This window comes from Cygnus olor, chromosome 5 (genome assembly GCF_009769625.2).
Source record: "Cygnus olor isolate bCygOlo1 chromosome 5, bCygOlo1.pri.v2, whole genome shotgun sequence".
NCBI lineage: Eukaryota > Metazoa > Chordata > Aves > Anseriformes > Anatidae > Cygnus > Cygnus olor.
Genome location: NC_049173.1, coordinates 49,285,218 through 49,301,523, shown reverse-complemented (window position 1 = coordinate 49,301,523; position 16,306 = coordinate 49,285,218). Strand labels below are relative to the sequence as shown.

At 35.4% G+C, this 16,306-nt stretch overlaps 1 protein-coding gene across 1 annotated transcript in view; it reads left to right on the top strand.

The window, feature by feature from the left end:
* Positions 1 to 2,966: 2,966 nt before the first annotated feature.
* The window catches only part of ABTB2 (ankyrin repeat and BTB domain containing 2), a 161,586-nt gene continuing 148,246 nt past the window's right edge, over positions 2,967 to 16,306 (top strand). The window contains exons 1-2 of the mRNA XM_040560375.1: positions 2,967 to 3,063; positions 6,330 to 6,482. The gene's annotated coding sequence lies outside the window, so the exon portion shown is untranslated. The remainder of the gene's footprint in view (positions 3,064 to 6,329; positions 6,483 to 16,306) is intronic.

The following is a 16,306-nucleotide window of genomic DNA, read 5'->3' as shown; positions in this document are numbered from 1 at the left end:
AATGAGGAAAATGCTTATTTGCAAGATTATTTCTGTATTTTTGTCTCTTAAAAGATACATAAAAATAGTCTAGTTCATTATTTCAATCAGACAATTCTTTATCTAGTATCTACAGTTATGTGTAAGTACGTAGGGAATAGCACTAATGGTACTCCTTTTTCTCAGTGTTAAGCTCAGCAAAATCCGTTTCCTTCTTCAGCCTCACTTTGGATGTTTGTTTTTGTCTGTTTGTTTGTTTCCGTCTCTGAATCTTGCCATCTTTTCTTCTTTGACACAATACCCAACATCATAAAGAAGAGCAAGAAAGGTCACCTACGTTTCTACTATTTTTATACTAAATATACATCAAGCTACTGCATGTTCTGTGCAACTACTGATGAACTCCATGTATCAGACTTCCACTGTATTCAGAAAATCTTTGGTAAAGCTAAACCAGGAGTAAATCTACAAAGATTTCAGAAGTCTTGGTACAGTGCAGGTACATACCCTATAATATCAGCTAAAGTTTAACAACAACAACAAAGTATTCATGCTTCATTACAGGGTCTTATAGCAAACTTTATTTTCAATGCAGTAGGTCCCATTCTGCAAGTAAGATTGTAGGCCTCAGCATCAGACATTTCTGAGAACATTTAACGACCATTTCAGGTACTAATTTGGACTTAAATGGTCTTTTTCTGTAGAGTTTTTATGTTTTTAAAATTACTGTTATATTAAAAAGGTCTTTTCATAAGGACTTGATATTATGTGTTAAAATCAAGCAGTCGATATATGAGTTTGCTTAACCAGCAAAATGAGGGAAATGTGAACGTTCATGAAAATCTTCTGTTTACTTTTCACTTAAACTTTAACACCACCTGTCAACAAATCTGCGTAGATAAAGTTGTCTGATACAAACCTAGTTCAAAATAAGAGTAACTTAGAGGAAGTGCTTTTCTTTCATTCCCCATAACCCTTCTTTTTTAACTGTAATGCTAGTGTAATACATGTACTTGTATATACATACATGTGTGTATAAAGAACAAGAAGAGTTAGCTTTATTAAAATTTTATTAAAACACCTTAGCTTTATTAAAACTGAAAAACTGCATATGATATGAAAAGCCACATCCAAGGCTAACTTAAGTGTGAAAAAAGCACAACTTTTTTCTCTCATTTCATCTTATAAAAAATAATCTTCTGCCTTTTCAGTAAAGCAGTGAATATTGGTTTAAATTCCACTGGTACCTTGCTGTGGGTATGTTAATAGGTTTCCCCAACCACTGCCACCATCTGTTTTGATATTTGATTCCTGAGGCATTTTATTTGCCTGAGTAAGCCTCCTGTTATATATGCATTAAGTAAACAAACTTCAAACAATTTCAAATTAATCATCTCTATTTACCTGGGGAGACTGGTTCTCTGTTGCTGCGTGTCTTTCTGAGGCATAATCCAAACCACACTTCACCCTTAATTAAGATTTTGTGAGTTTAAAAGTCACAGTACTTAGCATTTGTATTTTGTTTTCTGTATTTAAAGTGAGTTTAAATGCAAACTGCAAGGCCAATTTCACACAGGTACACACACACAATCGTACTGTACATAAACTTCACTCCTAGTTCAGTCCTTTACACCAAAGGGAATGATCTAGAGTTAGCTGAGTAAAGGTCAGTAGTATCTGTTGATTTGCTAATTAAGTTACATAAGCACCTAAAGCTTTCATGCTACAAATATCAGCCATCTTGGATGACTGACTTGGTGCCTACCTCCAGCTTATGATTAAGGCAGAGTCGCAAATGTTCCCATGTTCTCTACAACATTTGTTGAGTAGATGTACTTGGAGTACCTCTGCTACATAGCCAGAGCATTTAACTTCAACACAGAGCATGGAGACCACTCAGACTTTTATTCTAAAGGATTAGAAAAGAGCAGCACAAGATTGTTCTTTTTAATGCTCATTTTTAATGAAGCAGATTAGTGTCTAGAATACTTATCACAGGATTGGGAGACTTAATTTCTCCCTCCTTCTACTAATGATATTCAAACTTAAATCTTTCAGAGTATCCAAACCATCTATCTAGAGAGGAGGCCTGGATATGTTCTTCACCTGTGCCATAAAGAACGAGGTCAGAAAAAAATAAAAAAAGACTGTGTTTTAGGTTTACATAATAAAAATATAGTTGATATTCTGAATGTATTTTCAATCATGAAACAAATTCATGTAGTGCATATACTCCAATTGTGAGGTAAACTATTTTAGACTCTTTAGAGTCTAACTATTTAGACTATTTGATTTTATTATTTATACTCCAATTGTAAAGTGTTAAACTATTTTAGACACTTGAAATAATAATGGGCCCTGTTCTAAATAGACAGCCTAGGGATATTTACAGTACCTTGGGAACATCTACAAATAAGTTTTCCACCAATCCTTTTCTTGTCACAACTGAGGTAAGCATCAGGGCAAGGAAAGAGCAGTGAAAGAGGAGCATATGCTGTAAGCGAATTAACTGTTTACTTACAGTACAGTGGACTGGGGAGTAGATATGGCATATACCATTATTGAAGAAAATGATTGCTATTATATTTTAGAAAACAGAGAAAATTTAGTAAAAATAACAGATCAATATCCACTGTAATATAGCAGACAGAACTCATGGGATAATATTGTCAGTCTTGATTACAAAGTCACAATACACACCCAAAACAATTTTACATGTCAAACTTGCAATTAGACATGAAGTCCATGCTATTAAAGGCCAACCACATCTGGGTGACAGGTGCTAAGATATTAGACGTAGTATATGGGGAGAAGAAGAGTCGGAATATGAGATAGGGAATAACAAACTGTCAATTTGTGTTTATACTATTAAAGTTATGTTTGAAAACATTTTACTACTTAAACTATCATGATGATAAGTTTATCATTCAGTAACTTGCATTGTATGCTGCCTTTTTTAGTTCATATTTTCAGCCATCCAATCTAATGGAAAACACTAAAGTGATCACTCACTGTGAAAGATGTAACATCTTTAGTAGAGGTGGACTTAAAGGGATGACCGAGAGAACAATATCAGTGTAAAAGGTAAGCACCTAGGAAGTAAAAGCTGGCCTATATGGGAAACACATATATTGGCCTGTCAGTTGACAGAATGAGATACTGAGATGTATAGTGGAGAGAAAATGTGGACTTCTAGAAAAACACATGTAGAAGAAAGCCAGGAAAAGGAAAATAGGAACCCCCTTTTTTTGTTTGTAATTTTCAGCCATAAGGTCTTCATTTAAACCACTAGAGAAAGAGACTAACCTCAGAGATAGAAAAGTGTGTTAGATTAGTAATAGTTTACAAGTTTCAAACTACAGGGTTTTCCTTTTTCCTCTGCTTCATAATTCTTCATAGACTGTAAAAACTTCATGATTCTGGAGCAGGCATGTCTTCAAACTTTAATACTGTATGCGGTTGGTAAAAGACAATGGACATACCAGCCCTAGAATAAAGTATTTTTTTCAACATTTTTCCAAAAAAAAAACTTTATTCATTTATATTTGTGTTTTGCAATTTCTTAATTTGCATAAGCAGTATTCCTGACCATCATTATCAAGAAGCCATGTTTCGTATTTAGTGCTGAAATGGGAGTCGCAATATACTTCTTGAGATAACTGAAATAAAGACAATTATAGGATGAGAAATGCAGCCTTTTTCACATGGTGAGACATTCAAACACATATTTATCATTTTGGATATCTCGGTTTTATATTTTTATTCCTAAAGGCTGCATTAATAAAATTATTTCACATCATATAACTACAGTTTTATTTTGTTAATGCATTTTCTTTTATTTGATTTTCTTTCAAGTTAGAACACCAATAAGTAAGCTTATGAATGTTTTCCTGCAGTTGTTCTCTGTAATGTTAGCAGCACTATATGAACCATTTACCTAACAGTAGTTGTTAAAATATATGTTTTGAAACTTGATTTTGCCCATTAATGCTTCATTCTGAAAAAGAAAAGACTTAAAGCTAGACAATGTAATGCTTTTTTCTGTTGTTAAAATCAGAAGCCCTTAAGCTTTAAAATGGGTCACCCATCCAGTGTGACAGTCACATGTATTTTGAATTAGTCAAGTACTAATTGGCTTGCTGGATGTTTGCATGTACAATACAGAGTCTTGATCTAAAAGATCTTTGATATAATAGATATAATTTTATCTGATGTCCTAATTCTGTAGAAATAAGATGATTTTTTTGTACAATGAGTAATACTATACCTGTTGGTAAGAGAGAATAAAGAGTAGGCCAAAAATCCAAGAATGTCATCATTTTACGTTAAGAATAAAATCAATGATGTCATGGAAGTTTTGAAAAACTCTGATAGTTGGATATATTTACCAATAGGACTTATAAAATTGAATTATTCTTGTTAAGATATTAAAATTGAAAAATTGTTATACAAGTATAGTTATTTACTACAGAAAATAGTTATAATATTCTATAAGCCTTAGTTGCCTACCCTTATTATACATCTGAGAGTATTGCCATGCTAAAATACATTTACATGTATACTATTGCTTAATTAAATTCATCATATTTGTTATTTAACTAGTGAGCTCTCCTGAGTTCATAATAATGTCATACCATTCAGCTGACTATAGTTAGTAGTTACCAACAAATAAGTTCTAGATGAGCTAATAACATATAATTTAAATTCACAAAACAGTATTGAGACCATGTAAGTGGCACCATCCAAATCTTGGCTTCAGGAGATAAAAATGAAATATTATCATTTCAATTAGCATCATCAATAAAATTGAAATATTATCATTAAATTCCACAGGACAATATTACCAGTTGACATGTGAAGATATATAACTACTATCATACAGTTAGTACACCATACCTTTTTTCAAAGCTACCTATCGTTTTCAAACCCCTGGACTAAAATTGCATTACAAAATCTTGGTGATATTAAGCTAAGATTTTGAAGACAGAAGGAAAAGAAAGGAGTGATTGTCTCTTTAAGAGACTGGACTAACAATGAAGAACTTATTTTCAGATTTCTGTATATACTTCTGCAGGTTAGCTCAATGTTATTCGTACTAATCTGAGGACTGATGATGATCCAATGATGTTTAACAGAACATCAAAAGTGGTCTGTACAATGACCGCAAAAAGCAAAGTAACAAAACACACTTTTATATTCCTATACATGTAAGTAAGCAAATAACATGGAGGAAGTAAAAGTAGACCTTGAATCTTTGGCCTCATTTGGTTGCTACATTGCGTAAAATGGTCTGATGTGCTTTTTCCTGCCAAAATTGTGTTTTCTTATATAAGAAAGGTTCAGAAAACATAGGTTAACTTCTCTGTACCTATATTTGTCATTTTCTTGTTTTTCTTTTTGGTTTTAGCCCTAAGATCTTCAGGATAGGTGCCAACTAATAAGGTGTACTTATAGATCATGGTTCCATAAAAAGTTGATCAGCTGATACACCTAGGTATATCTAGCGGTAGTCAACTTGGAGCTCCTGGGACTTGTGCTGCTCCTAAAGTTTAGAAACTTACTATCTGCATTGCTATAATACAGAAAGACCATACTTTAGAATACTAAATGAACTGTTTTTTCAAACCAATTGCATTTTCAGGAACTTAAAAGCAATTTAAAATGTTGGTTGCCGAGCAGCACTCAAAAATCAAGCAATTTCACTGCCAGTGAAAATTAGACGCATGATTTTGAAAATATTGGTTATATGTCCATAGCTAAATGCATCGGTATGTCTCTAGACTGGTATACAGAGATTATTTGTACAATTCATTAATGTGCCAACAACAACAACAACAAACCACCACCAACAACACCACCAACAAAACACAAATTGAAGCTGCTACTTGGATGTATGAACAGAGTTTTTGTGCCATTATATGTTACATTCTATGATACACAAGCAGAAGAAAGAACGGTTGGATGCTGGGTGAAAAATATCAGTGTAATATTTCAGATTAAATTTTAGAATTGCACGCTGCAAGTGGGAAGGTGTACCTCATAAATGCTTTGTTAAAGGGCTACAGAATGTGTACTGAATGAAAGAGGCTGCATATAAGCTTGATACTCTCAACACTGCTTTATCATCTGAGCACTCAATTTTGAAAAAAAAAAGAATCCACATTGGTGGCATTTTGAGTGCATGACTGACATTTAGGTTGTGAGGTGAACAACACCAGTAATGATGGCTGTAGGTGTAGTTCATACCTCAACTTTCAATTAATTTGGGTACTAAAACAATGTTAAGATTTGTCATCTGGTCACATATAATTCTTGATAGTGATGATTTCTGAATTTTCCTCTGAATATAGTATCATGGCTATGACTGGAACAGACAATGATATGATCATGTGAAGCTTAAGGGGGGAAAAAAATAACCAAACCAGACAGTGGAATGGCAACAAGAAAGTCAGATTTGCTGTGATCATGTGGACACTGGAAAACAGGGAGGGATGAAGAGGAAGGTATGTAGCATTTATAAAATGTGAAGTGAGAAAATGTGTCTGTCTTTGAAACCAAGAAGCAAGTAGTGAGAAATTCTCTATACATGATCTAGTCACCAAGCCAAAAATTTTTAAACCTGAGGGACTTACGTTAGACATCTGAATAACATTTAGGTGTTTGAATAAAAGTTGGACTGGTTTCTTTTTTAAGTAAATTGTGAAAATGTGAGTCTGTACAAGCGGGGATATATCAAAAGACTTACCTCGCATGTGACAAATGTACATGTGATTATTTTTTTTGTGCCAGAGTATCAGTAAGCATTTTACATATGTAATAATATAATGTGCTGACTTGATGGGTCAGTCTCCCACGGAATCACCTGGAGGTAATTGTTGCAAATTCGTAGTGAAGAGACTGCCTGCCAGGACACCATTACAGATAATATTTTCTGAGTTTAATATGCATACAGTTCACTTGTACTTTAATATGTTTTCTCTTTCTTTTTTTGACCTAAAAATACAAATACACTTTAGCATATTTTATGGAAGCTAGCTTTTCTGTTTTTTCTATCTTTTTACTGTTTCATTTTCATTGCCTTTAACCTAGCTCAGATGCTGAGTATAACTCAGATTTTTTAAGATAATTTCAATGAATTGGGGGAGAAATGCAGTTTTAAAAATCTGTTTTATTATAGGAAAATAATTGTGTCTGTCTCTTTAGTTGTCCTATTTAAGGAGTATAACAGCAATATATGTAAGATATGAGGTTTGCCCCTTGAGATGGTTGCACGTAAGAACGAAGGGAGTAATTAAGCCTAAGGTAGTAACATGCTAATTAGTATTGTTTGAACTGATAGGAGTTGTAGGCTTTCAGTTCCTTTGAAAATCTGCTTCTATTTTGGTGTGAATATTTTAACCTTTTTTTTTTTCCATTTTAAGTGGCTGTCATTCTCAGTATATTTTGCATCATAATAAGAGGAAGCTAGGGTGGAATACTAAGAACAAGTCTGTATACCATCTGCTTACATATCTTAATTTTGACAATAAGAAAGTACACAAAAAATTGCACAGTTCTTATGAGATTCACTGAAGCAAAGGGCATGGCCAGAGTGAAATGCAGCAGTGTTAGTAGCATATTAAATAAAAAATAGCTCTTCTAGCCTAGAATAATTGGTCCATCACAGTGTCTGCCATATGGCCAGCAGCTTGCTGATACCCTTTGCTCCAGCTGTCTTGTGTAATGGCAACATTTGAGTCGTTCTGATAAAAGCAGCTTTTCACATTGACTAGTTATGTATCATTATGGGTTGCAAAAATGGCTTTTTGTTGTTGTTGTTGTTGCTGTTTGAGATTTAAACAATTGCCAGGGGCTACTTCTGATTTCTGCTGAAGTAGAATAAAAAAGGCTTTGGACAAGCCCTGGACTGTTGTGACTACACATAGATGGATGAAAAATAGAGGAGTTTTTGTTTGTTTGTTTGTTTTCCTCTAAGTTTAGTTCTCTTCAGTAAAATTGACCTGTTTTCCGAGGTTTTCTATAATTTTCTATAAAGAAAATTCATTGCCTTAAATAAATTATGGAGGCATCTAATACAGTAAAAAAGCAAAATACTTCCATAACTGTAGTATTCTTTAGAGCATTCATTTAGAGATTGGGATCAATTTTTTGCATCCTAAAAATTCTCAGTTTTTGAAGGGTATGGAGAGTTATGTTTTTAAAATGTGTTCTTGTTTTATAGAAGTTGCTAGAAGGGATAATAATTATTTTGACTTATCAGTATAGAACTGGGTTGTTTCATGACATATAAGAAGTGGTGAAAGGTGTCTTGAAATTGTAATAAATTATTAGGGTGTTCTTTCTGTTTGTTTGTTTTTTTGTTTTTGTTTCCTTGGAGGTTGACTCTGAGTTACCAGCTTAATTATATTGGTATGTTTATTTCTAGCTACTAATTCTCCCTTGCACCCTGGCTAGCCCTGTAGAAGATATTTATAAGAGGTTTGCAAGCCATTTACATTGCCAGGAAATTTACAATGTAGGAAAAAAAAATATAGATAGATAGATTAACTGTTGTTACAAGCTGTTTTGTCACAAGAATGACTAGGGAAAGATTTTGGTTTTAAAAGGCTGAAATAGAAACTTAGATTGTGGTACCTAAATTAATTTTTATATTCAAAGGAAGGTATCATAACAAACAGCAGATCTCCAGCTCAGCTAAATAAGTTTATATCTAGTTATAGCAAAAGGGATAGATTATCTCCAAAATAAACACTCAACAGTTAGAAATATAACAATATTGGGAATGCACATGCAATGTCTATTCAGTGCTTTGTATGTTTTATAGTAGTCATTATATGTGTATTATTATACATGCACGTTATATTCATATGTATATGTACACATACATTATGTATGTCTTGCACTCATTATTAATTTCCTGGTCACATCTCTTTCTCCTGTTATACTGAAAACTTGGGAGAGAAATCCTCCCCCTCTTAGTTCTGATGTCTGTTGCTGGAGCAGTGTCTGCTGGTGAAGTTGCAAGTGAAGCTCTGTTTACCTATAGCATCCCTCAGATTATATATATTCTGATGAGCCAACCTTTCATTACTGAATTTCCCCAGTATTGGCTTCTAGACCCAACCTGGAAACCAAGAGATTTCTAGGGAACTTGTTTCAAGGAAGACAAAGGAGCAATAATAAATAAACTTTGCTAAAAGGATTAACTACTTAATATAGCAAATGAATTACAATAATGTAGCACAAAAAAAATAAAAATGTATATGCAATATCCTATTTATGATTTTAACAGAAAGAAGGATATCTTAGTACTGTGAATGGGTAAGATCTAAAATAACCAACACCAATGGATGACTAGCCCACTAATAATATATCTCACCCAAATTTCAGATTACAAATTGTAAAGGAACTGATATTTTCTGTCAGTAAGGGCAGTGGCACAATGTCATGAATATTAGCGCAGTATCAGAGAGACACAACATCGGGAAGATCTCTTTGTTACCTAATTTATAATGTTGGATGTATTGATAGTATTATAACAAATGGAGGTAGATAATTTTCCATACTGTCTCTGGACAGCCTACATTTTATTTCTATTTTAATTTTCTTGTACTGTGTTTTTTGAACCTGATTGGTGTTCTGTCTGTGACTGGTGAATTTCACTATTTCTACAGAATTATAGCTACTACCACCTCTTTTTTTTTTTTTTTTTTTTCCTCTTGACATTTCCTTTTGGCTTAACTTAAGCTAAACATAACTTACAAACCGTCAAACTTATAAACACCCTAAAACCATCTAAAAAGACCTGCAGTGATCTACCAGAATTCCTATGTGCTGTGTTTATGCCCATTTCCTGTTTATATTTGGGCTAAGAGCAGTTTTTATTTTGTGTTTGAACAGCACAATGGAATACGCATTTTCTCAGAATGTGTTGCCTTCATTTATTTCAAGATTTATAATCTAAAAGTGTTTGAAAAAAAAAAAAAGCTTGAAAGATATGATAACAACTGTGTAAATTAAGCCAAGTTTTCACCACCGACTACTTCCAATTCACTAACTGCGAAAACAACTATCTTTCAATAGTCCTCTGATTATCATGTTATTTGGCTGAAGAGGTTAACATTTTTTTTATTTGTTGATAATTTGATAGGGAATGGGGATTCTTTTTGTTTGTTTGTTTGTTTGTTTTTACTGTGTGCTAATATCTCTTCTGCTTGGCATTGCTTTTCATATATTTTTCTGAAAACTGGAAATAGGTTTCAAGATAAAGATGGCTGATATATCTTAATTTTCTGCCTGCACAGCAGATTCTAGAGACTTTTTACCATCTTCTTCTATATTGATTTTTTGCTCCTTTTTCTGCTTACCTGTCACAGGGATTCTAACCAATATATTGTAGTCATAAAAGGCTACATTCTACTTGGAAGTCAAGTGCAAAACATTCTCCTAAGGATAGGAAATAGACTTGTGTCTATCCCCCTGTATTTTAATACATTTGAACAAGGAGGTTTTTGTTGTGATCCAATTCTAATGGCTTATCCTATGACATCCACCCACCATTCATCATTAAATTTCATTGTTTTGTCAACATCTGATACATCTGTGATTCATCCTTTCATTGAGTGCTGATGGATCCCATACTTCATAATCCTGGCAGCAGCCCCACTCTTACTGAATCATACAGACTATTCTCCAGGTTTTTTTTCAGGAGCAGTTATTGAGATGTGCTATGCATATAGACATCATGCAGCACTGTGATACTTCCATTACGGACGATGTGTCACAGGTATGCCCTCCCCGTGACGCAGGTGGAAAAAAGGGAGTTGGTAATTATCTACCCATTGCCTACAGTGCATGTTTCATCCTGAGTGGCAATAACAAATTGGCCTGTGTCAGTGGTCTCCTTGCTGGAAAAATTTTCGTGGGTTATATGATAATAAGCCACCCTGTGTCATAACTGGAACTAGGTATATAAGGAGTTGGCCAGTGTTGTTTATTAAGGCTATGTGTTGACGAGGCAGTTCTTGAGCCAATGGTGCCAATTAGCAACTAAGTTACATGTGCATGTACTAAATGGACAGTGGGTTTTGGAATTCTATTATGTGGTTGTTTCCCTACTGTTTTTTTCACATGATTTTACATTTTGGATTAGAAGTACACATAGTCTTCTGCTGAAGCAAAACCATGGTGGTGTACACATTCAGCATCATCACAGCTATAGTAATGAGATTGTGAGATATTGTCCATTCACACAGAAACTAGGAAACAGCATACTGAAAAAGTATGAATTATGCCTTATGTAAAGTACTTTTTGGCATATAAATTCAGAAAGTTTTTGTTAGTACACTCATTAGAGCAAAAATTGTCAAAATACAAATGCCTCCTTTGATATACAGACATTAAACCTTCTCATTGAAAATGGTTTCTTAATGTTAATAGTGGGCAGTTACAATTTGGTGGCAATTTTTCACAAAATACTGGTTACTGTGCTATTATGAAGTTATTTATATAAGAAGATTTTCTGAAACTGTTACAGAATCTTTAAGAGAGGAACATGAAGATGTTACCTCTATCTGACACTTTCATGTTTCAATGGCTTACTAAAATCACAATGTTTTGTTTTCTGTTTTATTTTTCATAAAAATGCCGTTCTCAATGATTATGCTATGTGAGTTGCATTTTCACATGTGCCTTATAGATTTTAGATACAATTTTACTCACATTTTGGCTTAACTTTGGGTAATCAGTCATTCATGTACTAAACAGGCATTATGTGACATTCCCTCTGGAGTGCTTAAACTATATGACGTATATCTAAAACTGAAGAATTTACAAGATTCTGTTCTAGATTTATGCACATGTAGGCAAGATTTTCTACTGAATACTGGAAATGGCTATCATCTCCTGAGTTTATCAGAGAAAAGAAAATTAAGGATTGCAAAGGCAAAAGAGGAAGTTCTTAGCGAGGAGAGAATTCTGTAAATGAATATGTTTTGTTGTTGATTTTTTGTTTTTGTTTTCTGTTTTTCCTAATTCTAGACATTCTTAAGGTAATTATTTTGGAAATGCTGACTATGTAGTACTGATAATTATTTAGTAATTATATTGAAATCTAGATCTATTTTTTTTTCCAGAAACATGTTTGAACTTTTCTCTCCTATCTTTCAGATGATGATTATAGTGACAATACTACAACAGTCTGTCTCTTGCTTGCCCTTTGCTGCTATGCTAGCACAATGTCTTATTGACTTACCACCAAACCAAAACAGTAAATAGTTGATGGCTAGAACAGTTCCATGGAATATGGGAGAAATCAAGTTCAAATGCAAAATTTAGACAAGACTTAAACTGAGTCACGTGCCAGATGACTACCTTAGCTACTAGGTCCTTTGTGATGAGGAGGATTTCCTGGATACATCTGCACTGTCCCTTTGAATAGCTCTCTCTCACTCCTTGTCTGGGCTTCCATGGTCTAAGCTGTACAGTTCACTCCTGAGGTCTATTTGGACTCGAGGTCTCTCTGGACTTGGGTCCTCTCTGGACTAGGTGCCTTGCTGACAAAGCCCTGATATGCCTGATAGAATAGTTCAGAGACAACCACATAGACAATGTGGAGGGCGCTGCGCAAAGAGTGGCTACCTCTGCCTGACTACCCTCCAATGCCATCCCAGAAGACATCATACTTTTGTATGCCTCATACCCTGCCTTATTCCCTGCTAAAGAGAACACCACACCTAGCCTAAGTAATATGGCTCAGTTAGCAAATCTAGCTCGGAAGGGTTGCCAAGCCACCTTCTCAATTACAGCAGACAGGCTTGCATTCATGGGAAGACTCAGGCATAGCTCTGGTATGCCTGGAGATGGTCTAGAATGGGGGTGTTGCTTCCAGCACCATCAGCCTAATAATCTGTTCACAGGCTGTACAGAAGCTGACACTTCCGAATGCTGTCAGTAGTGGTAAGCAGTGCCATTTTAAATTTAAGAAAGTGAAAGCAGCATATATGTAAATTTCTGCAACATGAGTTAAAGAGCTTGTGTGATTTAGTATATATGAGTACTATATGCCCTCTTTTCAAGATCATCAGTTGCAAGGTGGCTGCGCAGCACCTCATGAACTGGCATTGGAGGGCTGGACAACTATATTCTCTTTTCCTGGCTAGCTTGGAATAAAGAAGCAGAAAAAGAATGATTTGTGGGAAGAAATGTAATGAAGGAAATTTGTCAGCTTCTCTTCCTCATAACCATTTTAGAAGATCCTAGAAGATGCTGACCACTCTTTCATGCACAGGTTAGCTAGTCTTGGGGCCTAGGCAGTGCAACAGTAAGGTGGCTAATGCCAAAGAGGAGACAAGAAGCACAGAAAGGAATGAGAGATCTAAACTTTACAGCTTCCTGGGCTCTGTTTAGTGACATTACAGTTTTGATCACTTCCAGCTAAAAGGAGAGAATGTGACTGCACTAGACACAGTAGGATGCACCTTCTGGCAAGAAGTGGCTCTGACAAGTGCACATACATTTCCATGCATGTATATGCCTGCTTGGAAACTTTTCTGTACGGATCAGAAAACACAGTGCTCCCTGGGTACAACCCCCATTCCACCCATATACATCCTACGGAATCAACATCGCAACTTACTGGAATGCAATTTATATAAACTATGTAGCAAATCTTTGCAGTGAAGTGATAATCATTGTTCCTTCTCTCTGTTCCCATTGATGCTTTCACGTGTGTTTCCTATCCACCCCCATTTCCAAGCTTCCTAATTGCAGAAGACAACTTTCCATGGTCCTGTCACTCTGACAGCCTCCCTAGGCCACACATTGCATGTTAGCAAGGGTGGGAGAGAGAAAACTCCAGGCATTGGAGAGTGTCTGGTGTAAGACAGGGTAGGCGCTATTGACCATTCAGTGTAGGGCAACCTCAAAACGTGGACAGAAACAGAGCAACTTTTAACACAAATGTATCTTCTCTCATTAACCTTCAGCCTTAACCTTTCTGTTTCTGACTGGAATACTATGATCTGTACATGATCTATAAGTAAGTTTTAAATCTCCTATTCTCATTTGAAATCACAGACTTTATCTTTGTGAAACAGATGTCTGCAGAAAGATGGGCAACAGGGAACTATGCTGTGTCTGTTTTGTCACTGTATTGTGAACAGAAAGAGGTGCTACCTCACCCAGAGGCTTGATGCTAGGGATAGGGAAAGAAACAAGATCTGTTTCTAGTTTTATAAATAGAAAGTCAGAGGCTTCACTACCATGCAATTCAGATGTTATGCTGGGCAATCCTGCAACTATTCTAAGCAGTTGCATACGCAAGGCATTGCGCACTTGTTGACTACTCCGTGAGGCAAGGCACCTTGTGCTTCTAGTGCCATATCATAGGACTTGATCTGTTTGAAACTCTGCCACAGGCAGTGCCTCATCAGTGTTCACGTGCACCCCCATTATATGGGATGTGCCAAACAGCAATTTTTCATGGAGCAATGGGAAAGCTGGTATTCATCTTTTCCTTAAGCATTCTTCATTTTGCAATGAACTGAATTAATAGACATTTGATAGACATCCTGGAGCAGTTTAAGTACAGCGTTGTGGTATTTCCATACAACCAGCCTCAAGGCGGGGCGAGTGGGTTACTGTGACACAATGAAGCCTTCCGATCCTCTAGAGTTTGGTATTCCCTAGGAAAATAAAGCTCTACATCCAACTTGAGGCAGAAGAATTTGTGCAGATGGCCTGTGCAGACTGAGATGGGTAACCCTTGTGAAGGTTTGTAAGAACCTTGTGGAATGTGATCCTGTATCAGCTAGGAAGCTGTTGCTAGACTCATATACGCCAGTACATCAATAAATACTGTAGCTGTTGTCCTAAGGTTATGAGTCATTCCAGATGAGGTAGAAGACAGTCTTAAGTTTTAGGTTTTGCCTTTGCATTTCACCTTCATTTTTCTTTAATGCTTTCAGCGTTGTTTGCCATTGTATCTAAACACTATTCTCAGCATGGTCTGATATAGTCTAGGGCATCCATTTTATAGCAGTCTTAGACGATGATACATTATTTGGTTTCCTGACTGACAAGGATTATGACAAATACAACCTTTAACTCTATCTATATGGCTTTTCTTTCTATTGACACGGTGATCATAGTGATTGACTCTTGATAAATGTTATTGTCAATACTATATTATTGACTAGTAAAAGAGAGTTGAAAATGTGAACAACGTTTCAGTACACATGTGCCAGGAAGTGTGACGCACATCCGTTACCATCTTTATATGATTTGTTCTATCAGGTGTCTAATTAGACATTAATATTACAGCCAGTGAATGGCTAAAGTAATTACTGTAATTCTAACATCCAAAGTTCATCCAAATATGTGAGTACTCTGGCATGTGGGGCCATAGCAGCCTTCTACCTATATAGGATGTGGTAGTGGAAACATGATACATGACCCTGTGGCCAGGTAACTGAGATTATTGCAACTCTCCAGGGAGTTATTTTATACTGGCAGCTAATCATGTATAGACTTGTGAGACCTGTTGTTATAGCAGAGCTTGGTATGTAGGTAATTATAAAAGTTTATCCTGGTATAAGTCTATAGCTGGATGTTAAAAAATAATAGCTGATAGAATCTGGAGAATAGCATCATTATTTGCAGCTATTTTGGTGAAGCACATAGTGTTCCATCCCTTTCACTTGATATGATTTCAGATGGTATAACACTATTCACTCCATGAACTGGTAAAAGAATGTGACTCCAATACTCCTTTTATTCTTAAAAAGTGTTTCTTTTGAAGATACCTTCATCTTTAAAATATGTGCCAATGTAAGCCAGACTGAAAGTTAAATTAACTAGAGGTATTTAAAGATGAGAGGATTCAGTGACAGTGCTAGAAATGTTAGTGAAGAGAGGAATTCTAAATGTAGACAGGAGGGCATGGCTTTGGAAAGGGGAAGTTGTGCTGAGAAGGGTTCATCTAGGTGTTCTTCACAATGTGAAAAGCAGGATTCATAGAATCACAGAATTGTTGAGGTTTTGAAGCACCTCTTGAGATCATCCAGCCTGACCCTCAAAGCAGAATCAGGTACAGTAGGTTGCCTAGGACCACATCCAGTTGAGTTTTGAATATCTCCAAGGATGAAGACTCCACAACCTCCCTGAGCTACCTGTTCCAGTGTCTGACTACCCTCACAGAAAAAAAAAAAAAAAAAAAAAAAAAAAAAAAAAAAAAAAAAAAAACCACTTTTTAATATGTTTAAGTAGATTTTTTTTTCATATTTTGGTTTGTGCCTATTGCTAATTGTTATTTTCACCAGGCACCACT